Below are 23005 nucleotides of genomic sequence, written 5' to 3' on the forward strand. Positions count from 1 at the left end.
ATATTTTTTTAAAAGAGAATATTGACATCCCCCCACCCCATAAGTACCTTAATTTAGTTCTCTACTACAAAAAATGGGTTGAATTTATTTAGGCCCAGCAATGCTTTGCTTTCACAGTTCTCATTACCTGCATACAAAATAATCTCCAAATCTGAATTGTTTATTATATAAGAGGCCCAATCTTGAGGATCAAATGTGCTTGTGCTTGAAGTATACTTTGCCCCTAGGTAGGTGAGTGACTCCATTGGTTTCTCTAAACCACAGAACCTGAAGAGAGTACACGTTAGGGAACCTGGAATAATGGTGCTCCACTAACTTGTATTTCCCAAACCCTATCAGTTTAGCCCCAGGCCTGTAGGTTTATGCTAACATATGTGACATTGGGTACCACAGATGAACTAAAAGGCAATAATTTGTTGGTTACCATTTGTTGTGCAGTTAGTGTGTTTGAGAAGCTGCTCCTGCAGGTACTCAACGGGCAGTAATGAGTGATCCTCGTAGCAAGCTGTTGATGCCACTGTCGTGTCTTCTTCATAAGTGAGGAGGCTAAAGCACACGGAAACAAAGGAACTTGCTTCTGGCCACTAGGCTGTTGCCAGTACAGATGAGAAGCACTTTGGGTCCAAAGGCAGAATAAAAGTTGAGTGAAGTTGAAAGTTTCAGCAGTGATCTTCTCAATTCTGTTCTAGAGAGTGTCACATATTTCAGACCTGGGCCTCTCAACATTGAAATCCACAGTTGACTTTTGATACTCCTTATTTCACAAATCAGTAGGAACAGTCTTAGTCACTGGTGTTTTATGAGTTTTAATTAGGCCACTGAAGTCCAGGAGGGGAATTCCTTGTTTCGAAAGTTGATCTAAATCACTAATAAATTTACTCATCTAACTTCCCCTGTTCCCTGTTCTTTTCCTCTCAAGGTTTTATTTGAAGTTGGGGGTGGATGGGAGATGTATGTGAGCACTTGAATCCTCAGGATGGACTTTTGGAAGAAAGGTAAAGTGAATGAGAATCTATATTCATAAATATATTCTACCTTTATCTCCATCTAGTTCTGAAGTCTTTCTCTATAGACTAGAGCTTGGAAGCAGCCACTGATGCCCATTTAAAAACAAAACTTCCTGTTTGCACCAGTACTTAAGTTTCAGATTATGGGAATACAGCTTGAAAATTCATAGTTGCTTCTTGCTGTAAATGCTGAGAATTTGATTTAGAAGGTAGATGAGGGCAACCCACCCAAGTCCATGAGTTTAAAGTACTTGGAAATCTCTAAAAATGCTTATTGGTCTTGAACTGGGCCTGCCCCTAGGAGGATATGCTAATGGGACTTGCCATCATTCCATAATTTTTTTCTGCTAATTTATTCATCCTAATTTACACTTATTCAACCTCTTCCTGCAGACAGAGGGGAAAAAAGGACAGGATGAGAGTCCATGGAATGTGACTGGAGAGAGGAGTAGCTATAAGCTGTAAACTACCTCGGTCCATTCTCCCTCAGTAAAGGCCTTTTGTTTGATACTTGTTGTTTGGGGGTTGTATACCTCTCACAGACTGACACCCAAGTCTTTGAGCATCTTCTCTCAACCAGTGTCCTTGCTTAAACTGAGACAAAAAGGCTTAGGAGGCAAAACTGTGAAGAAAAATGGCTAAACGGGCTGATTGACTTCCTTTCTTCATGGCCAAACTTTAAATATAATCTCAGAACCTACACTTTCAAACCATTTCTATAAAGAACAATAAATGTTTACAAAAGCCTCCCCAAAGGTATCTTGGAAAATAATTTAAAATAGAATTGAACTCTGATTCTGACCTCAGTTAAATTTGAGGGTTTTTGTTTTGTCATTTGTTTTGTTGTGGTAGTGGTGGCTATTTGCTTGTTTTTTAATCTTTAAGTAAAGCTGTGAAAAGTAAGGAGGGATACTTTTCTCTTTGTGGGGAGAGGGACATATAACACTACTAACACTCCTGAGAAAGTATTGCTTGTCACGATTCTGGAAGCAGGATATTTCTCTTGAATACTTATAATTAAGTACTAAGTTCAACCTGGATTTCACTGCCCACAGGTCTTTTAAAAATAACCATTTACAGCCGGGCGTGGTGGCGCACGCCTTTAATCCCAGCACTCGGGAGGCAGAGGCAGGCGGATCTCTGTGAGTTCGAGGCCAGCCTGGGCTACCAAGTGAGCTCCAGGAAAGGCGCAAAGCTACACAGAGAAACCCTGTCTCGGAAAAACCAAAAAAAAAAAAAAAAAAATAACCATTTACATTCTTCTCAAGGGAACAGAATGACCTGTGTCTTTTAGACAGAAAGACATTGAAGATAATATGTATTTAATTGTGAATTTTGAAGTTTGCATTCCTAGTGAACACATGGTCCAATTGGGAGGCATAGGTAATGTAGATCAAAGTTAATTGGTCAATCAAATTTGTCAACACAGGGTTTCTTACTTGCCCACATCCTGTTTGTCATTCACACACTAATAACCCCACGATGGTGGGTAGGTTATATATCACCTATTCTTTCTTCTTCTGCACTGTTTCTCTTAACCATAGTCAAATGGATCATTCCTTCAGTCCTGTACTCCTAATCCTTAAAGTTTGGATTTTTTTTGGTAAGGTGTTAATAAAAGTTGTCTTGAGTGGTATGTAGGAGAATTACCAGACAAAGATACCACACAGAAAAAGGTTTGTTTTAGTGTTCTGAGTGTAAGAATGCAGTGGTGAATAAAGCCCTCACTCACATGGTAGGTGGAAAGAAAGAAATATGTAAATGTTATGGCAGAAAACAGAACCAACCCAGACAGATAGGGAACATTGCAGGCTTCGAATTCCGCTGCTATCTAGAGCTGATTGGAATGCCTCTTTGATATAGTGACATTTGTGCAGAGAAACCCATAGAGAGATCAGGGACAGCCATGATTTAAGCTAGAGGAAGAAAATTTTAGTAAGAAAAAAATAAAAACTACAAAACACATCAAGATGGACCATTTAGTAATCTGTTCTCCATAGTTAAGATGCTGCTGTAGGTATGAGGTACTAACTAACTAGAGGAAGGGGGTATGATATCCATAGAGAACCTGGAGAGATGAACCCCTTTGCATCTTATAAAACCAAAGTGGGTATAAATTGTAGATGGCTTCTTTTGATAAAATGCTTCTTTTGTGATTCTAATTCTGATGTTTTATTATAAAGCTCCTAGTATAGAAAGATGAAGGAGCTCAAGGTGGATAGTTCCTCCTATCCCATGCATTCAGAGAAGTGGTGGCTTGACTATTTAATAATGATGTTTCCATTGATTTATGTTTACCTATAACTGTCTTCCCATTGGGCATGTCTTTGTGCATTTTGTTTGGAATTTGAAGCAGCTTAGGTTTTTTACCAATTCTATTTTATATTCAGTCAATTAGTTAAATTCTTCATTAATCTATAAGAAAATTTTGTTTGGCACAGGTTAGAAAACTACTGCTTTTACAATTCGAGATGAAAAGGGAACCTAGGAAAATGAAAGGAGTTGGTCAGCTGGGAAGGGTTGGAAATTATACCTTTTTAAAGTAATATTGTATTGAAAACAAGTACTTGCCATTCCTGAAAGGTAGATGACCGCCATAAATTCTCCCTGCTGTTCTTTTTGTAATCTGATACTGAAAGTCTTGGTTTGTGCATAAAGGATGTGCAATTAGTGTCATCTGGGAGTTTGCATGGCAAACGTGAGAACAACCATAAAGGATATATATACCATTATGTAGACAACTCTACTAGACCAGGCCTGACAACCGATGGGGCTTGATAACTACTCATAGATCTTACCTAAGTGGATCTTATTTCATAATACCTGAGCCCTTATCCAAACATCTTATCATATGGCTTGACTAATTAGTGATGCATTCCTGTTAACCCTTTTCTTCTTTTTAGCAAGCAGCCCACCTGCATAAACGAATGACTGGTTTTGTTGTTTATAGTTTGGTTCATTTGGGCCAGATATTATCATTGCCTCTGGCTGAAACTGACTAACCTGTTTCACTTGTGTGGAAGGAGAAATGAATATTTTGGGAACAGTTGTGTGGTGTCGGGGAAAAGGGCTACATTTGCTGCTTCCTTGACATGACTCAAGAACTCAGTGTGAAAACAGAGAGAGGATTGGGACGTTATGAACACACCCATTCCCTTGGATGCATTGCATATGGAGCCAAGAGGAAGATGGAGAAATGGACAGGGGAGGAGGTAGGGGTGTCCCAGGGGATAAATCTCTGGTTCCAAGCCCAGGTGTCAGCCCTTCATTCTTCCTGGTGTCCCAGACATGCTGTCCATTCCTGCTTACATCCTATGAAGGAAGTGCTTATGACTGACCATCACTTTGCTGAGGAGATGGGGAGGATGAGGAATTCAAGAATGGCCTTTTAAGGCATCATTTTGTATGAAATTGTCCTGTGGACATCTCTCTGCTGAATCTACATTCTAGAAACAGAAAGATGATTTCTTGCCTTGAAGACAACAGCATGTTTTGTCTGTAAAGATTGTGTTGTCCTCAGTCCTTCTTCCAATACCTAATCTCATGGACTCTATCCTTATTCTCTGTGCCCTGGGATTTCCCCCTCTTCTCATGTAAATCCAGACAACTTTCTGCCTGTGTCCCGAAACCTTGGTGTTTCTGCCTTTGACTTGAGTCTCTTTGAAACAATTGTGTGGTGGCTGGGCACTGCAAAATGAGTCAGTTCCTGCAGTTTGGTTACAAGTTCTCAAAAAGTATTTCAGAATGTGGATGTGGTGAGCAAAGTCATTTTCCAGGCATCTAAAAGGAAACCCACATCAACTGTAACAATTGAGCGACGATATGGTGGTGCCACACAACAGAACTAGGCCGGCTTTCTCTCAGAGCAATTCCTTGAACTGCCCTCCAATTTAGCTGCTGTTAACATATCCCCACTGGGAATTCATGGTCTTGTTTGCATGTCACGTTTTATCTGCCACCATTTGCACAAACAATGTGACATGGGTTTTAACTTTATTTACATTTAAATATGGGCCTGGGTTTTCTATATGAGAAATTATTGTTTTATAAAATAGAATTGGTAGGACTAGTGTGCAGTTAGAATATTTGAAATGTGACGTATGGATGAAAAATGGGTAATTTTTCTGAGGAGTAACCAAGGGGATTTTTTTGGGTACCATGTAGTATATTCATTCATTAACCTTGCAGCAGCAGTCATATAAGTAATTAAATTCTCTTCAAGCTCCTCAAACAGAATATAGGCTTTAGAAAATATTTTGTAGAAATTTTTATTTATTCATGTACCATTAATTCTGTAAAATTTGATTGAGTTTGTTTCAACCACTCCTGGAAACTGATGACATTTTCAATAATGAGAAACCAGCAAGAATAAAACATTGGCAAAGGATCTCAACATACCTTTCACTAAAGAAGATACTCATATTGTATAGATAAGTGCACGTATAGTGTTCAGCATCATTAGTCATTAGGGAAATGTAAATAAAAACTATACACTATTTGAATGGCTGAAATGTAGAAGGCTGACTATTAAGTTGAGGTTGAGGATGCAGGAGTTTGGGGCTCTTAGATATTTAGGAAGGAATGTGAAATGGTAGAAATATTTTAGAAGACAACTTGGCAATTTCTTAGAATGTAAAACATTCACTTACTGTGTGATCAAGCTGTCCCATTTAGAGTGACAAAAAAAAAGCCATGTGTACATGAATGTTATAGTTATGTTAATAGTTATAGTCAAAACCTAGAAAAACCCAAACGTCCAGCTGCAACTTAATGGACAAACAAATCACAGTGAATCTCAATGGGTACTGCTCAGAATTGGAAAAAGTTACTATCATAAATAAAGTGAGGGACCCTTACGAGAATACACTGAATGTAATGCTGTTTACATACATTTCTAGAAAATGCAAAGAAATCCTTAATGGCAGAAAGATGAATAATTGTATCAAGTGGAGAACAGGGTGGCTAGCAAGAGGGGAAGAGTTAAAATGGGGCACAAGGGCACCAGATCTAGGGGATAATTTCACTTCCTTATTCATTTATGTTGATGTTTTCCAGAATTCCCGATCATCTAAATTAATTATGTATAGTTTTGCATTTGCTTATTCCTTGATTTTAGAAGAATCTGAAGAAAACAAGGTATCATTACAGCAGACGGAGTGGTTGAAAATGTCCCTGTTTGCTAAAAATCAAGATTACCTTCTCCTAAGGAGGAAAAACCTGTTAGAGTTTTAATGGTTTTGGTATAGAAACATAGTATTTTCTAGGATAGGTGAATGTAGTCTGTAGCCACCCTCATCTTTCTCCACCCGTTTGTCATTGAAATGAATGTATTTTTTTTCACAAAGTGATCTCCCATTCCCCAAATTGGTAGAGCAGCTGCCTGCTGGCTTTATAACATGATTTTAACACACCATTGTTGTAGGGCTCCTATGTAACAAGGCTGCAGTTTCAGAAGCTGGTTATAAGGTACCTACCTCATTGTGTGCAAGCCTTTCTATGGTCATGTGGGTTGGTATTATTTTATTCTGATGAAGAATAAGCAGGCTCAGAAATGCCCAGCTGTTTCCTGGATCATGGAACCCTTGTGTCACTTTGAGATTGGTCAAGACTCTGAGCTCATTTCCAATTCTTCCTACAAGGACACTAAATAATAATTGATTTCAAGTGATTCACAAAACCACAGGTAAAGGCAGATGTTACTGATTTTTTTTTCCTGGAAGACTGATTTATTGCCTGGTATCTTTTTTGGACCTAGACCGTGTTGGTAGCATATTTATTCTCCAGGTACCCATCACTTTAAATGTCCTTCATTGTCTCTCATACTTTTTCCCATTTGTGGTTTTGAGAAAATTGCCTCCAGAGCACTTATTACATAATTTGCCACCCAAACTTGTCTATGTGATAAACTATGAGCTGTCTGGGTATAGCCTTCTGTGCTTTGGGAGATGGTACTTAACGTGTTTTGAAGGGACATGAGGAGAGTTCTATGGGCAAGTAGGTTTAAGAAACTAAGAGGAACAACATCAAATCTTGCCTTTTAGCTTGCTCAGAACCTTAATATTTGTAGGGAAATGGTACTGTGTGTTTTTCTCATTTGTAATAGAGTCTAAGAACTGTGGGTTGGTTTTTTGTTTGGTTGATTTTGCTTTTGTTGTGGCTTGTATCCTAGTTGAGGGCTCCAGTAGACACACTGTTTTGTAACTTGTTTGGTGTATTGATAAAACGACATTTTTCCTAAGGGCTTTCTGTCTGTTTCCCATTCGCATGTTGGAAACAAAGCATAACTTGTTTTCTTACTGGATCTTGAGAGTTCTTGGCTCTGAGTGTTGTGTTCATGATTGGAGAACTCATCAGCTGTATTTTAGCTTTAAAAACATTAGGAGGTATAGTAATAAAGGTGGACAAAGAATGTAAGATTCTGTCTGGAAATGAAACTCAGTCAAAGAAAAGTCTTGCTTTATTTCATTTTGACCAAATCATCTGGTACTGCTCTTTTATCAAATTATTATGGTATCTGCCAGTTTTCATAGGGAGAACTGTGGAAGAAATGTGATGATGGACATGACAGCTCACTTCAGTCTATCTGGGATTTCCATATTAGCACTACTACTCTTAAGATGGGAAAGTAAAAGAATGACCATGTTAGGGATTTTTTCCCCCTACTTTGTTCCCCAAACTACAGAGAGTTTGATCATCAGAGTAAGGCTTACAAGAAAGATTATGTCTGAAAATCAATAATAATTTCCCATGAGAATCTGAAACAGTCTTGATAGCATAGTAAGAGGGAGAATGAACATTGTTGTCAGAGGCTTAGAACTTTGAAGAATGCAGAGCCTTTTCTGAGTGGAGGGAGCACCTGGGTGTGGAGGCCAGGGCCTCACACATGGTAGGTAGACACTGCCACATGCTTAGTCACATCCCAGCCCTCTTACCCCACTCCCTTTTAAACTTATGGTTACATTCCTAAGACACATTGACGGTCACATCCAGCCCTACCTGACTTTCAGCTAATCCTTTCAAGGCATACTTCTCCTGACCCCCTTTTCCCCTCACAGAAAGAGGAACCAGATTTCCCCTGTGTTACTTACCATCAATATAAACAGCAATTTTATTCCTGTTATTTCCCCTTTCAACCTAGTAATGAAGTTGGCTACTGTTCCTCTGCACAGGAAGAAAGATTTCCTTCCTGTATCTCTTGCCTTCCGCCAAGCTTAGGAATAATCTTCCCTTTCTTGTGGACTCTGCACTCTAACATTTTCTAACTTTAATTAAACTGATCAAAGTCACTCCCTTCTCTTTCCAACCTTTCAGATTTTCTCATGTTGTACCTAGGTGAGAGCAGCCATCCAGGGAGCTTATGTCCTCACTGAGGAGTGTCAGGGTTGCCTGTCTTCTCTTACCCATGTTTCTGTTTTTGCTGCAGTGGTGGTCACCTCTCCTCCTTGCACTTTGTCACTTGTAGTGACCCTATTTAGTACCTACCTTCCTTTTTATATTGCATATTATGCAGTATAAAAATAGATGATTTCCAATGAAAAAAAGATAGCTCTCTCTCCTGCCTTCCCTCCCATTAGGAGGGAAGTTTTCCTCTCATGTGGTGCATGGACCAGAGGTCAACCACCAGTGTTGTTCTTGGGTGCTGTCAACCTTGTTTTAAGGCAGGTTCTCTTGTTGAACTCATCAATTAGAGGAGGCTGGCTGGTCAGTAAGCCCAAGGAATCCAGCTCTCTTCATCTCTCTCCATTGCTGTGATTACAGTAGAACACCACCATCCACTGTTGTTGATGGCTATTGCTTCTTTCTTTTTCAAACTTTGGTGCTGTAGACCAAATTCAAGTCTTTCTTTTGTGGCAAGTACTTTTCAGACTTTACCAATCTTCCCTGCCCTACTTTTCTTAGTTTTTCATCTTAATGTTGACTCATTTTAAATGATGTTTCTCTAAACACTTGTTTTTGCTCTACAGAACTGGCTATGTGAAAACTCTTCCACTATGAGCAACTAAATTGAGGAGAGAAGAATACTATTGTCAAGGTGTGGCATGGTCCTTAGTTTGTATTATGCTGCTTCCAACAAAACACTTGCTCTTCTGACCAATTGAAGAAATGGAGTCATTTTCACTGTGTAACAACCAGCCTCAACCAGTTTGGCAGTAAATACTTGGTTGTATGTTAGGACTATATATTGCTCTCTTTCTCACATTCTCTAAAGTTTTTGCAACACTCTTCAGACCACTCTTTAAAGTCTCCCTTAGGTTTTCCGTTTTCTCCTTGTTACATACACTAGTAGAATCCACCTAGGGAATTGCAAAAGAATGAGACTCCATTACTACCTAAAACTACCTGTGTTCTCACAGGAGTCTGCATTTCTTTTTTTTTATTTTTATTTTTTTATTTTATTTTATTTTGAAGTACCATTCAGTTCTACATAACAGCCACAGATTCCCTTGTTCTCCCTCCTCCTGCCCCCTCTCCTTTCCCCCCCCCCCCCCCCCCCCCCGCCCAACCCCCATTTCCACCTCCTCCAGGGCAAAGCCTCCCCCGAGGACTGAGATCGACCTGATAGACTCAGTCCAGGCAGGTGGAGGCTGCATTTCTAACCATTAATATCCGAGCAGTGTGATTTTGTTTCTGACCAGCACCGACAGAGCCATCAGTGAGCAAGCTCCAAAGAAGCATCCTTCTTTTCATCTCTGAGGAGGCCTAGAACTGGACCTTCCACAGGCAGGAGGAGTGAGCAACCAGCACATAAAGGGCCCACCACTTTGGACTGAAAAGAAGTTGTCTGAGAAGAGCTACAGAAGAACTAAAAATTCAGTACTTTGAAAATATTAGATGGCACAAGAGTTGGACATTGGTAAAAACAAGAGGCTTGGTGGTTAATATTATAACTGAGACCTACAGCCTGTGATGTTGAATGTCTTCAGAAAAATTCATATGGCTCAAAAGTGAGACCCAATATGGGAAGGCCAATAATGGGTTGTGGTGAAACAAAGACCAAGTATTCATTATTGGAGAAAGTGACTGGTTTATTTATTTATTCTTTCCATTATTTATAGGTTCAGAAAACAATTATTTGATGTGCATATTTTCTTATCATTAATGGGATGCAAATTTTATTCTTTCCATTATTTATAGGTTCAGAAAACAATTATTTGATGTGCATATTTTCTTATCATTAATGGGATGCAAATTTTATTTCCCTTTTTTAAGGATAGGAATCCTTCACTGCCTTGCACATTGCTGACACTGTTTCTAGAAAATGCCTTAGGTGTTTTTTACAGAGAGGAGGGAGAGAGAGAGAAGGAAGGAAGGGAGACAGTGGATTTAAGGCAATTGATTTCTGGAATTTGTACACACACACACACACACACACACACACACACACACACACACACACACACCAAAAAAAACCCCTGTGTGTCACTTAGGTAAAGTTATCCCTTTTCTCTAAGTGTATTTCGTGAGCAAAACCCACTTCTCATCCAGTAATTGTTTAAAAATTAATCTTTTTCATTCAGAGGGATTAAAGGCATGTATCTAATTGGTAAATATTATTTTCAAAAACTAGTCTGAGTCTGTCTTTATTAGCTGGAAGAGGTTTCATCCTTAGAAGCATGTTTAGGATCTTGTGCCAACCCAAACCCTTCCCAGGCCTGTTCAGGCTAGAATTATTTGGCAGAGAATATCTTTTTAAAAGTGTCATGAACAGGAATGTCCCAGAAATGTTCACCTCAAACCTCAAGTTGACTTGTAGAACAATTTACTAAATAGAGAGATGTGAGGATCAAGTGACCATCAGCTGGTATAAATGTTTTTGGTCAATGTAGTCACAGGACCTCAGGTATGCAAGAGTTAGACAGGCTGCCACCACGTGCCTGGTTATGGTGATAGCTACTCTAACATAATGCAGAAGGAATCTAAGCTCACAGGAATGTACTTTAATTAGACACCTGCATTTCAAGGGTGGTTTCTCCAGAATCATTTAACCCTGTGGCACACTGTGTGTTTTTGAATGCATTGCTTTCCTGGTCTATACTTACTGTTAATTAGACTTTTTGTTCTTTAACATTTCAGAGGCATGTGATTTTTATCAACAGATTTATTGAAGAATGATAAAGAAAGAACAACATGTACTTCATGTGGGAAGTTTGAGTGTGGATATACGTAAACACCTATGATGCCATAACCCAATTCCTCATAATCAAGGTAATCACAAGCCCAGTGCCTCCCAACGTTTGTTTCTCTCTCTCTCTTCCCACTTCATGTATATGTCTATTTTTCTAAAAACATAAAGCCCATTTTGATTTACTTTTAAATTAATGATGACTTTATTAAAGTCATGGAGTGGCTTGTACTCTTTTGGACCCATAAATGTGTTTGTGATAGAAGTTGACTGCATTCTTAAGTTAATGAAAGCCTGCTAGCATATGTATTAAATGTGCATGCCACTAGGGTGGCACCTAGAGACATGGGACAAAACTACTGGGATTAGAAAAATCACAGAACTAAAAAGTGTTCAGAAGCTTTTTTTAAAAAGAAAAAAGATTACTTTCTTTTAAGTTTTCAAAAGTCCTTTGAACACTTTCATTTTGCCAGTGCTGTGTGAGTAGCTGGTCCTTCTGCATTTACTTCCCACATAGTCTTTAGGATCAAAATTTCTTCCCAGAGCTGTCATTTCTAAAGTTAGGGATTCTTTTTGAAGGCAAAATAGAATTGCTTGAGGAAAAAAAAAATCTTCAAAAGCTATTGAGTGATTCTATTCTTGCTTTAGTTGAATGACCCTCCAAGCAGTGTTTCTTTCATTTCTAGGGAAACTGTGATTCAAGTGTTGTTTTCTAGCTGGAAGCTTCACTTTCATTGTCAATAAGTTTCTTCCTGGTTCAGCCTGTAGGTTGCTCCTGCTTAATTGTGGAGTGTGGGCTCTTCAAATTCTAGGGTAACTTTGCAAGTAATAGTTCCATCCCAGTTCAAAGCAGGCTTAACTTTTAATGAGTCTTTGCTTCCAATTTAAACCCTCTTTTCCCACCATAGACTAATGGTCATCAGCCAGAATGGAGACTTTTGTGTGTTGTTTGTGTTTTGTTTCTTTGTGGTTCAGCTTACATTCAGGCAGTGGATCCCATGGTTACAGTTCTTTCTCATACGGGAGTTTAATTACTAGGTAATAAAATTACGTAAACTTTGTAGTTTAGTACTGTTTCTTCTCTTTGAATTTCATTTATAAACTTTGAAAATGTGCTGTTATTCAAAATTCCATATCAAGGTGGTCACTATTGCATTGCTTAGTGGTGGGTACTAATGGAATAACCTTTAATAAAGTTTTATTTATAGTTGTTCATCATGTATTGACTATATAAGTTTAAGAGAAAAGGAAAGAATACATTAATCTTAGTTCTTTAAATACAGTGAATTTATAGGATAGATATGGTAACCTTTGAGCATTAAAACTATCACTTTTCTAATGTAAAGTTAGATTAAGATTTATTTTGTATTTACTTATTATTTATTTATAATGTATGTGTTAAATATTTAGTTTTACGGTACTGTTACAGTTCTATTTTTAAAATTTTGCCATCCTTAATTTGAAATTTTCGGCACAATAGGGATTGATTACATTCTGAATAATTTTATTGTTACATAACTTTATGTATGTATATAATTCTTTTCTATTAAATATCTCATGCCCTCCCTTCCATTTTTTCCCTTTTATTGAAAATAGATTCTTTTCTTATACAATGTATCTTGATTATAGTTACCCCCACTCTTTCTCCCAGTTCCTTCCCACCTCCTTTCCCATCCAGACTCACCCCTTTTCTGTCTCATTAGAAAAGAACAGGCTTCTAAAAGAGAACAACAAAACATAACAAAATAAAATAAAACAAAAACGATCACACCAAAGTTGGACAAGGTAAACCGATGGATGGAAAAGAGCCCCAAGTGAAGACAAAAAAATCAGAGACCTACTCATTCATACACAGGAGTTCTTAAAAAATTCTAAATTGAAAGCTATAATATATATGCAAAGGATCTGATACAAACCTGTGTAGGCCCTGTGCTTGTTGCTTCAGTCTCTGAGTGCTCTTTGCTCAGTTGATTTAGAGGACCTTATTCTCCTGATGTCTTCCATTTGTTTCTGTCTGCTGCAGGAGGAAGCTTCTCTAAGGATTGCTGAATAAGGCCTGAGAATAGCAGAATATCATTATGAGTCATTTTATCATTCCTTTTTAAAAAAAAAAAAAAAGACTAGTAGTATTTGGTTTTACCCTAGGTCTCCTGGCTATCTAATCTCTGATTCTTGATCACTCAAGCAGTGTATGGCTTCTATCTCATGGTATAGACCTTAAGTCAAATCAAACATTGCCTGGTTACTCCCAAAAGCTTTGTGGCACCATTACCCTAACATATATTTTGCAGGCAAGACAGATTATAGATCAGAGTTTTGTGGTTGGGTTGGTGTTTATGTTTGTCTTTTGATAATCTGCAGAGTAACTTCCTACATCAGAGACTAAGGATATAGGCCAAAGGTTTTATGTTGGCACTAGCTTGATCTCTCCTTCCTCAATGAGTTTTGTTTGTGTTGTCTTCAGCAATGGGGTCTTGCTGTCTGTTCTTGAAGAGCAACCTATATTTTTTTTCTACAGCCTGGATTGTTTGAAGATTTCCGTGTGGCCCCTTAGGCCAACAACTGAATTAGATGTAACCCAGTCCCAGTACTGGCTTTGAGACTCTCTCCCCCATTATTTGGAGACTTCATTCGAATTGCCTTCATATATCTTAGGAAGTTTACACTGTACTAGGTTCCCATGCCATCCCTAAAATCCCTCAATTCAAGCTGTATCTCCCTGTATTCTCTCCCTCAACCCTACCTGCCCTCCCCCTCCTAATCCTCCCATCCTTATCCCCTCCAGACCACCCATAACATCTATTCTATTTCTCCCTCCCAGGGAGAACATGTGTTCTCCCAATCTCTTCTTCCATACCTAACCCCTGAGTCTACAGATTGTAGCTAAGATTGACTAAGATTGTAGCTAAGATTTATAAATGAACATCTGTTTAACCTTGGCATTGGAACTAACCAAACTAAACCCTTGTCTCACTCTGGAAGCTTTTTCTATAAAAGGTGATTTAGGAATAGTTGTAAAATATTATGAGATGTATGTTTGTGTCCTTTGTAAATGCTTTATTTTACAGTAAGCGTACGAGCCTGCCAAAACTGAGCAAATGCTCTTCTTTGTATTTGATTATGCATGTTCTTTTGTAGAAAATGCTAATAGATGTGGTTAGTTTGTATTTATTAAAAGGGGGACAAAACAAAGAAAAACCTACTTCCTTCATCAATCCCAACCCTGTCCTCCTGAAAAGAGCCAAAGCACATTGTGGCTCTCAGAAAGCTATTTATGTTTCCATACCATTAACAATATTGTAACGAGCCACTTTTTTTGGTCCTGCATGTATTTGATTTTCAGTCTATGGTCTGATTGCATGTTCATTGAACTTGTGCTATTGGAAAGTTGTAAGCCTTTGAGAGATTTCTTTCTGATGATAACACTCCTAAATGTTTCCAAGGGAATGCTGCAGAATTTTAAAATCTTAAAAGAGCAGGACTCTAAGGTGTATGTGCTTGGAGCAAAGTTGCATAGTTCTTTACATTTGAAAATGATCTTAAATGTAGAAGACAGTGATTGCCCATGGTGGTCAAATGCAGACATAGAGTGCCTTACTTCAAATCATTGGATATGTTCCTGACTTGATGCATTTGACACTTGCCTCTTTCACTCTCCCAGGTTCCTGACTCTCCCCTAGATATATGTATGCCTCTGTCAGGCATTCAGACTGTCAGGCCTTCAGTCACACACTCCTTCACTACCATAAAAACAGTACTATTATTTTCAACTATTTATTATGCTATGAAATGAATGCATATATGCTGGATTCTTTTCTTGGTTTTTCTTACCCTTGTTGTCATTCTCAGTTCCACGAGTCAGGGGTCTTTGTTCAGTATTGTATTCTCCATACCTGGACTAAAAAACAGAAGTTTCCCAGCAATTATTTCTATTTATTTCTAGAAAGATAAATGAGGACTGAATCAACACAGAACTTACCTAATTAGCAATTTAGACCTGTATTGTTTTATAGGGGCACAGCTTCAAATTGACAAACTCATGAGGTGCTACTTTGAATACTTTTGCATATAAAAGTTACCTTTTAATAATTTTCTGTTTTAGACATTAATGTTTTAGACATTTTGTAAGTGAATCTAGAGGAGGTTAACAGCTACATATATTCACAACCTGAGAAAAATATGCCACTGAAAACTCTTGGTATTGTTTCATTAATTTCTATATTTGACATCCTTTCTTTCACAGAGTCTCTCCTAAGAAGGCCACAAACTGTGTAGTTCTCAGAAGAATTACGGTGCCCTCAATGGCTCAGTAGCCAGTGTAGATCCTGTCTTTGGTAATCAGCAGCTACATCTGGCTACTGGGTCTCTGGTGGCATCATCTAGCTTCAGTTATTATACCTAGAACAAGATTATTGAAATGATAGCTTTATCTGTAGCAACACACACACACACACACACACACACACACACACACACACACACACACACACACACGCATGCATAGACATGCATGCACACACAGTTTTTAGAGTCTAATCTTCCATTATTCATTGTGTTTGGGAAGTCATCAAGAATTTTATGAATGATGAGGTCTCTGTGTTTATCACTGCAAAGGATATTTGAGCCATTGATTGGTTTTGCTCCTTATCCCCCTCTTTCTGCCACGAAGATACCCTTTTCTATTCAGCTGTCTGTCAGTGTATCATATACTTAACTTGATATCCATCCACCTCCCTGTCTGTACTTCCATACATTTCTTGACCTTTAAAGGTCATTTTAAAAATAGCATGATGGATGAGAACCAATAGAATTATTTGAAGAAATTTCACCTACAGATAAATCACAGTAATTTAGACTTATGTTTTCTCTGTGGTAAATAAGGCACATATCACTTTTGACATATTGATTTGCTTTGAAATAATCTGGATGATTTGCAGGCTGAACATCCAGGTCTGGGGCATGAACCTGGCATACAATGTAGATTTCTGTGTATATTAGGCAACAGCTACATTGTCTGCTGGGTTTCAGGCTACCTGGAAGCAATTCTCCATTGGTCACCTTATCAGTGTTTTATCTCTAATATTTCTGAGTTACTTTTCTAGGAACCATAAATGAGTGTGACTTCTCATTGAAAAGAATAGAGGAATGGACCTCCACGAAGTTGATCACCTTAGCAATTAATGGTTTCATTGTGATTTCATCCAAAACAGCCTCACATGCCATCTTGTCAACTGAAGAAACCAAAGATAAGATGTAATGTCATCTTTCCTCTTCTTGCTTCAACATTCAAAGATTGATCATGTTATAATGAAATACTTTCTATTTGTTGTTGCTGACAGGAAGTAAAATACCTTAGGGCACTGTGCACCTACCTCACCATTCCTCCTCATTTTGTTTTCTCTTCTACTTGCAGGAATGTGGTTTATATTTGTTCTTCTTTTGTCATTGTCTCATTTTATGAAGAACTCTCCAGTCTCAATAGAATCTGAAAGTTTTTTCTGGTGTTCCAACATCTTACCACATCATTAGTTCCCTGACTGGACTGTCCACTATTGCTGATCATTCCTTATGAAAGTAGAACAGCTGTGTGATGGAATGACAAGGAACTTAGGCAAGGAACTCAAGCATGGCTTTCCATGGTGAGAGGAAGAAGAGAATTGAAATTGCTTCTAAGAAACACAAGTTTTATAATGTGGTTTATTTGCCTACTCATTTGGTAAATAAATGTAAATGTATGAATATTTCTAGAAAGTAGCAATTCAGGCTAAAATTCTCAGTGGAGGAATAGAAGTTTTAAAGGTGAATTTGTAAGTAGTTAGCTATAAACTAGAGATTTTTAGTAGGAAATCATGTATTTTACATTAATGTGACTTAAATAAAAAACTAGAAAAGGTAAGTAAGTGCTGCAAAGATCAATGTCTATGTAATTAATTAATCAATCACCAATGATGGTGATATAATGTATTTTTGTCATCTCATGCTAAATTCAATGAAAATAAAGCTAATAACTTAGAATTTTTAAAAGATTGTACTGTCTGTTCTACATGCATTTTGGTTTCCTACTTACCAGTTCATTCCATCTACTATTTTGTGCCCAAGCCACTGGTCTCATTAAAAAAAAAAGACCCTTTGTAGTTGAGGAATTTGACAACATTTTAAGTGTGGTAAATGACTCTATACAGCAAGGGTTTATTTAATTAAACTCATAGTTTTCTTAATAGTTATCAAGAGGGGATTGTTTTCTTTCTTCCATTTCTGCACCCACAAAGTTCTTTGAAGTCAATTGTAGTGGGTAGCCATTCCAGCTTGGTTCTGGAGGTTCCAACCCCCATTGAGACTCTGGCAACTGTCACGCCTATGAGGCGGGGCGAGGGGAGGCGCCGGGGGACCCGAGAGCTGGATGGGTTAGCGCTCTCTCTGGGTGCTCTCTCGGTGCCGGGACGCTGACCGGTGCAGATTGACTGTGCAGAGCTCCGGAGAACACCGCTGGACTGCGTTACACCTTCCCCAGACCCTGCGACTTACCCATTACTTAATTTGTGAGTTACGCCATTAAATAAATATCCTTTTTAACTACGTGGAGTGGCCAAAATAATTTCTCCAATAGTCAATTGTGCAGGAGGCCGCGGGAGTATACAACAGGTGAAAGCTAGTGTCCAACAGGTCAACCCACCAGAGGAATAACTCCTTTTTGGGAGCCCCACCTGGCAAAGCTGTGGAGTTACTTTCTGTTAATGTCTGTAACTTTCTCATGGGCCTCCACATAACTCCCTAAAAAGAACAGCTGTGGGGTTCTTTCCACAGACTATTGGTAGTTTGTTTTACATCTTTGGGCACACTTATAGCTGTGGATGTTCAGTAAGATGATTTCTGTTTAAGCTGTATAATTCTGATGACCAGAATACTAGAATATTTTTCTTTTTTGGCCTTTATTTGCTTTTTTTTTTTAAAAAAAAAAACTTTATGTACATTGGTATGAAGATGTCAGATTTCCTGGAACTGGAGTTACAGACACTTGTGAGCTGCCATGTGGGTGCTGGCAATTGAACCCATGTCCTCTGCCAATGCTCCTAGCCCCTGAGCCATCTTCCAGCCCCCTAGAATATTTTTCTTAATTAACACAGGAAAGTAATAGTATTCTGAGTCTCAAAGACAGCTAATTATAAATTTCAGAATAAATTCAAAATAGACTAAGCTGCCCCTGCAAAAAAATACACAATGCCTTGTTTCCAGTTGTTTATTGCTAAATCAGGGCCAGGCTGTTTATATTGAGACATAATCCCTATAGTAATTAACTGTATGTACCCCAATCACTCAAGGTTTAGCCAACTATTGTTATCCTGAATTTCAATGTCATCTGTCTGGGAACGTTAACCACTCATGCTACATGCTTGGCCAGGTTTTACTTACTGGCCATTCAGTAAGACCTTCCTAGCCTGAGAAAAACTGTATGTGACTTATGTGTTATGAGAATGGGTTGGACCCTGAAAATGTAACTCATATTTATACTGAGTTTGGCTGTGAGGGGGACTGTGAAAAGCTATGGGGAGAAGTGCTGTCAAAAGAGCTGTGCAGAGAGTAAGAGAGTGTGTGGGGTTATGTGCTGAAAAAGGGATATGAAGGAACTGTGTAAAGAGCAGGGAGTGAGCGAGTTGTGGGAGTGTTTGTGTGTGCTGAGTGAGGGATGTAGCTGTATGGAAAGAGAAGTATGAGAGATAGAGTAAGGTGAGAGAGTGAATGAAAAGAATGTAAAGAGTAAATAAATGATGTAAAATAAATAAATGTGAAGGAATGTAACAGTAGAGAGAAGAAATGTGTATAGAAGAGACAGAGTTATATAAAGAGATGTAAAAATGAGGGGTATATGGCTATATGGAGAATAACACTATGGAATGTAATTTGGGTATATGAAGAATGTAACAATGTGGAATGCATCTATGTGGAACAGAGATTTACTGAGAGGATTTTTTAAGATGAAGAAAAAATAAATTACTATCAGAAAGCATGAGTGTTTCCTTATTTTTCCCCTCCAATAAAAAATGGAAAATGTCTAGCCCTCAGATGACAATTTTTCCCAAGGCCTCACTGCCTTTGTGGATATTTTATTTGGGGGGGGGTCATACTCTTGGTGCAGTCTTGGAGCTGGCTCTCCTGAAGACTGATCTGTTTGCCTATCACTAAACAAAGTGTTGACTGTGGAGCCAGATGTATAGAGTTTCATTTCCTTTTCCAGAGTGACACAGCAATACTGGATGGATCCTTTAAGTATGGCCAAATATAGCAATATAACAGGAAATACAAACAGGAAATACATATTCAGACTTAGTGCACAATTTCTGTCACCCTTGTACTTTACTGAGTGATAGGGATGCTAAGAGCATCTTTTATTGCAGTATTTGGTCTATTCCTCACAAGAACAGCCAAGATCACTAGAGTCTATGTTTTGTATGCTGATGAATAGATGGTGGAAGGGGGAGTCTGGTTGGCTTCCTGAAGGTGTCTAGATGCCAAGAGCAATGTGATATGTGTTTTTCAGACTGAGTAGGTGACTCTATTTCTATACTTATAGTAGTGGCTGTGGAATGGTTATTGTGCCATTACTAAAATCTCCAACTCAGTAGTCATTTTCTTAGTCCATTTGTGCAACTACAACAAAATACCTAAAACTTAAAACAATTCCTAAACAAAAATAGTTTATTTTTTAACAACACTGAGGGGTAAGTCTAAGTTTACAACATCAACATTCCTTGTCTGATAGCCACCTTCTTGTTCTTTGATAAAAAGGCAAAAAAGTTGAACACTTGTCACTTAACCCATCCATCAAGCCCTAATGTTCATAAGAGTGGAGTGCTTGTGACATAGTCAACTTTCTGAATACCCTACCTCAGTGTTGCATGTTGAGTTTCCACATGGTACTCTTCTAACCCCATCCCCCATTCATGTCCTTTTTAGTTGTGAAACACTGAAATCTTGTTCCAGCACATCTAATTACTTTAAAGTCTAACTTATTACTGTTACACTTCTGATCACAAGTTTCAACGTGAACAGGAAGGGTGACAGCAATCATTAATGCCTGATTAACCACAAATATAATGGAACATCCTCCAAATCTGAAGTTTAGAAAGCCTCCAGCTTAGTAGGTAGATGTGATACTGAGTGTATGGCCTAGGGCAGGAATGGAAGCCAGGTGTCTTTCAACACGTTACCAATATACATGACTTTGGTTGGACTGTTCTTACCTTGGATCCCTTGGGTAAATGAGTAAGTAATGGTAAGTAAATGCCCCTGGGTTCTATGAGCTATATAACAACTTTCCCAGCATGAAGTCTTTGGGGAACTCCCGATACATATGTCAACTGACAAGTGTAAATGGTAGCAAGCAATTGGCATTTGAAATAGAACTCCTTTGAAATTGAGCTCTTAATCTCTACAATATGCTATCTTCAAGTAGAAGATAAATTGAGTTAAATTGTAGACAAACAGCTGATGTCATGAAACTCCTATCTGGCACATCAGAGTGGTGTGAGTTAAGACAGGGCTAAAAGGGTACAAATGATCAGAGACTCATTTTTCTGAACGTTCCCCTCTTGTCTCTGTGAGACCCCTGGAAAAAGTAAACTAAATGTTTCATGGCTTTGTCTACAAGTGAGACCCACAACCTGGAGAGAGATACATAAATGTATAACTATAAAATATACTGCAAAATATAAACACTAAAAAATGCTAGTGGGGTTTTTTACTAAAGAAAAAATAATAAGCAGTCACCAACCTAAGTATGCACAAAAGAATTGGAAGCAAAGTCAAATACATGTATGCATATTCACCTTGCTGTTAGTATTTACAATAGCCAAGTGATGGAAACAACCCCAATGTCCATCAACTGAAATATCATTTAGCCATAAAAGAAAGTATAAACTGGGTCTGATAGGAGTAGGGGATGGAAATAAGATGATCAGTTTAAGGCCATCCTGGGCAATTCCCATCTAAGAAACAAAGAGAATAGTAGAAATTTAGACTACAATGTGAATGAATTTTAAAATCATGGACAGTGAGGGAAAATCAGTTACAAAAGACTATATACTGTACAATTCTGTTGACATGAAATGGCCATAAGGGTTTTCAGGAGCTGGGAATGGAAGGGAGTAAGAATAGAGCTGCTTTACACATGTGGAAGATTCAGAGCATATGGTAACCATCCATACTAAAATTTCTGGTATCATTAACAAACTAATATTACCAACTCCAAGTGTCCAATTCCCCAGCACTAGGAGGCTGAGGCAGGTCTGCCACAAGTTCCAGACCAGCCAGAGACACATGGCAAGCCCATCTCAAAGTAATAAAATAAAGATAAAAGGTGCAGGTTAGGGTACTTACAAAGCTTTACAATCATCACCAGAAAATTAATTCCATACCATTTCATCACTCCAAACATGTCTATATCGTATGTACATGATAGAAAGCAAAATTAACATGGGGATGCTATCCATCCCTCCTTCAGATTTGTTTGCTCACCTCACTTGTCCCATTTCTACTTTAGCATCTCATCTGTCGTTTCACTCTTAGTTACAAGATCTTCAGTTCTGAACCTGAAACAGGTTTACATCCTTCCTTTGTCATGACTGACATTTTGGAAGAATAGAGGACAGTTATTTCATAGACTACCCCTCATTTTGCTCAGATGACTCCTGTTTAACTTTGGGTTACACATTTGTCAGTACCACAGAAGTATGCCCGTAAGTGCATTGTATCTACAGGCACATTAATATAGATGTGTCCCACCAGGAGTGGTAACCTTGACCATTTGCTAAAGATGATGTCTGTCTGATAGTGGCTTCATCCCCCATGCCTTGCGACTTCTGCTTCCCTTTTGTGAGGTCCTGGGAGAGGAACTAAAGCTTCATATGCTAAGCTACTCTATTGGTAGCTATATCCCAAACTCTTTACTATTCCTATTTTGCAGTACTGGTGAATAGAACTCAGGGTCTTTTGGTCTAGTACATGTGAAGTAATTGTTCTATAACTAAACTACAACCAGCATCCCAAATTTTCCTTTTATTTATCACTCTGTATTTCCATTTCCCTCACTCTTTAAAATGTGCATCATGCAGTCAGTTTCTGTGCCTTTTGAAAAATGTACCCTATTTTGTTCAGATAATATTTAATTTACACCAGTTATACTGTGTTAGATCTGTCTCATTCTGTTTCTTACCTTTTTACAAATTAAGTACTGTTTTTAATGTTTATTCATGTCACTTCAAATTCTGTGTTGGACTCTATGGGGTGTTGTTACCACATTCTACCCATGCCGTTTCCAGTGATGGAGCCTAACCCTCATTTCTTGTATCACAAACAGCATTACAGTAAACATTCAAACACATGTCCATTTATGGGTCTGTGTAGGAAATGTTTTGGAGGTAATAGTATGAAGGATGAAGTTGTTAGATTGCCAGATTTTCCTGCCTCTCCATGGCCCTCCCTAGTATGGACTATCTGTGTTCCAAACATTAGTGAACCCAGGTAACTGCCACCCTGAATTCTAGAATTAAGACTGTTAGTGAAGTTTCTGTAAGTAGAGTTATATAATCCTTTGTTGGACTTATTTTGCTTGAAAATAGTTCTGAACTGGATATAGTGGTAGAGGCCTATCATTTTAGCTACTTAAGGTGTGGCAGGATGATTTCAAGTTGAAGCCAGTCTGGGAAACTTAGGAAGACCCTGTCTCAAAAGTGAAAATAAGGGCTAGTGATTTAGCTCAGTAGAGTACTTGTCCAGCATTCACAAAGCCCCGGGTGGTATCCCTAGAACTGCATCAAGCTAGGCATGGCAGTGCACTCTTCTAATCCCACCACTAAGGAAACTGAGGCAGGCAGATCAG

The 23005-nt window shown here is 38.4% G+C and overlaps 1 long non-coding RNA gene across 2 annotated transcripts in view; it reads left to right on the forward strand.

Annotated features, from left to right (window-relative positions):
* The window catches only part of LOC107399567 (uncharacterized), a 79489-nt gene extending 60354 nt beyond the window's left edge, over positions 1-19135 (forward strand). Inside the window, exons 7-11 of one of the 2 annotated variants that reach the window (XR_013048252.1) lie at positions 920-995; positions 8972-9039; positions 9623-9861; positions 11082-11213; positions 16233-19135. This is a non-coding gene — a long non-coding RNA (uncharacterized LOC107399567). The remainder of the gene's footprint in view (positions 1-919; positions 996-8971; positions 9040-9622; positions 9862-11081; positions 11214-16232) is intronic. The other variant, XR_013048251.1, reaches the window with a different exon arrangement.
* Positions 19136-23005: the final 3870 nt, after the last annotated feature.

Source organism: Peromyscus maniculatus, chromosome X (genome assembly GCF_049852395.1).
Source record: "Peromyscus maniculatus bairdii isolate BWxNUB_F1_BW_parent chromosome X, HU_Pman_BW_mat_3.1, whole genome shotgun sequence".
Classification (NCBI taxonomy): domain Eukaryota; kingdom Metazoa; phylum Chordata; class Mammalia; order Rodentia; family Cricetidae; genus Peromyscus; species Peromyscus maniculatus.